The sequence below is a fragment of the Peromyscus maniculatus genome, chromosome 9, assembly GCF_049852395.1.
Source record: "Peromyscus maniculatus bairdii isolate BWxNUB_F1_BW_parent chromosome 9, HU_Pman_BW_mat_3.1, whole genome shotgun sequence".
Taxonomy (NCBI): Eukaryota; Metazoa; Chordata; class Mammalia; order Rodentia; family Cricetidae; genus Peromyscus; species Peromyscus maniculatus.
The window spans coordinates 48365278-48368769 of NC_134860.1; the positions used below are offsets into that span (position 1 = coordinate 48365278).

A 3492-nucleotide genomic window follows, 5' to 3' on the forward strand; every position below is an offset into this window, starting at 1 on the left:
CTGGCTTGTAGACTCCTTCCTTTCTTCAGCAGGATTCCCCGAGGTTGGCCTAATGTTATGCCTGTGGGTCTCTGCATCTGTTTCCATCAGTCGCTGGAGGAAGCCTCTCTGATGACAATTGAGCTAGGCACAGATCTACAAGTATAACAGAATATCATTAGGCATCATTAGATGGACATGTTTTTTCCTCCAGTTGTGTTTGGTGCTATCCTAGGTTCATGTAGCCTTTAGGTCCTGGCAGTGTTGGGGTGGGCTCTTGTGGCATGGATCTCTGGCTGTACCAGTCACTGGTTGGCCACTCCTACAAATCTGTGTCACCCTCACCCCATCCCATCCCATAGGCAGAACAGACTGTAGGTGGAAGGCTATGTGGCTGGGTTGGGTATCTCAGTCCCTCCTCTGATAGTCTTGCCTGGTCACAGAAAGTAGCAAGTGTAGGCTACAGCTGGAGTCATCCTTTTAGATTCCTGTGAGGTTTCCTTGCACTAGATTTCTACCTGACCCTGACATGACCCCCTCCCCCGTTCCCAGTCAGCTTTCAGTATTCTCCCTCTCCTCCCCACCCCCACCTCGCCCCCCATATTCCCATCCCAACTCACCCCCAGTCCATCCACCAAGTATCTTCTATTTCCTTTTCCAAGGGAGATCCAAGTGTCCACACCTTGAGTCCTCCTTGTTACTTAGCCTCTCTGGGTCTGTGGATTACACCATAGTTATTCTTTACTTGACAGCTAATATCCACTTGTCTTATACTATTATTACCATCTAAGATATAAGAATATTAGGAAACTTGCCAAGGTTATATAACTTGTTAAGTGTTAGAACACAAGCTTAAACCCAGTCCAACTAGAAGCCTACTGTGTATACTACATAGAAGCTCGATACTATTCCACCTCAAGTTCTTTTGGCTCTGATTGTTTAAAAACTAAAATTCCTGGGTATCCTGCATAATGGGCGTTAACAGCTTAGATGCAAGATTGTAAAACATCAGTAGCGAACTTCTGCCCTCCGGGGTTCTCCCATTGTGCTGTAAGCCTGTATTTAAGACCTCCTCCCTCCTTCAATAAATGGCATTCTGCATTGAATAAATAAGATAAAATAATAAAAAAAATAAAATTCAAGCAGTTGGCCACAAATTACAAAACAGTATTTTTAGATTTTGTATGTCAAAATCTCAGCCTCAAGCCTTACCATAAAAGAATGCAGACATTTATCATTTATTGTATAACCATGATTTACAGCATGAAAGTCCAGATCAGAAATGTGGTGTCAATCAGGTTATTCTCTCCTGAACACTAAATGTTTGTACTTCTTGAATTCCATCTTTAGTTTCTGAGGAAAAAAAAAAAAGGTGGGGGGGAAGATATTGTTCATAAGCTGTGTATACTTCCAAATGAATTCTCACATAAACATGTAAAGTGTAAAGCGAAGTGTCAGGTAAGGAATACATGGTCCATAACCTGTTTGTCATGCAAAATCATTTAATAAACCTAAACTCAAAACTGCATAGTATCGAACAAGTAATCATATAAAGACTGGAAAGTGATGAGTTCAAAGCTGTCAACTTAAAAAATATACATATTAATTTAAGAGTAGAGATGGGGAGACTAGAGAAATGGTACATCTGAAGAGCACTGACTGCTCTTCCAAAGAGCCTAAGTTCAATTCCCAGCACCCACGTGGTGGCTCACAGCTGTCTGTAACTCCAGTTACAGGGAATCTACGGGCACTGTATATACTTGTTACACAGGCATACAGGAGGGCAAATCAATATACATAGAATAAAAATTTTAAACTATCAAAACTCATTAGCTAACAGAACTATACCAGCTATCAGTACTTTTTCTGTAGTGTTTAAGTTAGTAAGGATCAACGAGATTTATCTCCCATTATTACAAAGATCAAAACACAAGATGTTGATACTATCAAATTCCTTAAATCATGAATTCCCTGGGAGGAGAGGGCTAAAGGCAAGAAAGCAATGTTTAGCAGGCCGGATTCACTTTCAACGTTCGCCCCCACGTTAGTCTGCTCAGCACATGTGTGTAATCAGTGTGATCAGCTGAAACACGGACTTGACATGTACTTCATCACGGCAAACTGTGAATCACTGAGGAAGGGCAAACTACTTCAGCCAAGAAACTCTCAAAGGCCTTTGCAACCACTGAACTTCAGCCTCTAGTAACACTCCATCCCTTATCCTTCATGGTAAAGATGGTTATTATAATATTTACCTCTGTTGCCAAGTGAATCCAGCCTCAGTCTAGGAATCCAACTTGAAATATCAGAACTACTTAACATCATGCCTGCAAAATAAAAACACAAAGGTTATACATTGCACTTACATAAATCACACCAAGATGTTCCACCGACCAAGTAAGTCGTGAGGAAATATGAGGCATTTACCCACCAACCCCACAGCTCCCCAGAGTTTTCATGAGTGTGAGCAGCAGGAAATATTAGATAGAAGGATTTATATTGCGGAGATAAAGAGATAGACAATAAAGGATAGCCTGAGAGGGCGGGCGGCCCCCCCCCCCCACACCCCCGTGTCTCTGCCCCAGGGTATTTATAAAGACGCCAAGGGGTGGAGCCAAAGACCTCCCCCCAGCACAGCCAAGTGCAGACCATCTCAGACACCTGCACTCAGGCCCGTGGTCCTAATCATCCTCCTCTATGCGGACCTGCTGGGTAAAGCCACGAGGAACCTGAAAACCGGCTCCCACAAGGAAACAGTAACTATCCATTTTCCATCTGCCTCACTATTCAGTGCCACCTGAAGCCAGCTGTGCTGGAACACACCTGTCACTGCAGCAAGTAGATGGAATATTTAAATCAAGCTTTGGGGCTCGGGAGATGGCTCAACAGTTAAGATCACTGGCTGCTCTTCCAGCTCCCAGGGACCACATGGTGACCCACAGCCATCTGTAATGGGATCTGATGCCCTCTTCTGGTGTGCCTGAAGACAGAGCACACACAAACATAAAATACATAAATAAATAAATCTTAAATCAAACTTTGGCCACACACCAAGTTTAAGGTCAGTTAGCTTGGGCTTCAAAGAAGGCCCTGCAAAATATAAATGTGTAAACAAAATCCTAAGCCAATATCAAATTGGGGCAGGGTTTGATGATAAACTCAGAATTTTAATTAAGATGGGGCTAGAGAGATGGTTCAAAAGTTAGGAGCGCTTGCTGCTATTCCAAAAGACCCGAGTTCTCCCAATGCTCACAGCAAGCAGCTCACAGGCAATCTGTAACGCCAGCTCCAGTGAGTTCAACTCTTCTGGCAGCACATGCATAGGTACCCACACATACATATAAAGTATTTTTTAATTTAGATAAAAATTACACACTAAGTCCAACCAATCTCTGAAAGGAAACAGCATGAAAAGCCAATTCATAAGGCTTTACTAAATAGAAAGTAACCCAAAATAGTTTTCAAATCCTATTTTAATTTTACTTGAGCCAATCCTGATTGAATTTGACTGCC

General features: G+C 42.5%; 1 non-coding gene across 1 annotated transcript; it reads right to left on the reverse strand.

Moving 5' to 3' along the window:
* Positions 1-2025: 2025 nt before the first annotated feature.
* On the reverse strand, positions 2026-2102 carry LOC121832476 (small nucleolar RNA SNORD126). Its single transcript, XR_006076130.2, has one exon. It is a non-coding gene; the product is annotated as a small nucleolar RNA SNORD126 (small nucleolar RNA).
* Positions 2103-3492: the final 1390 nt, after the last annotated feature.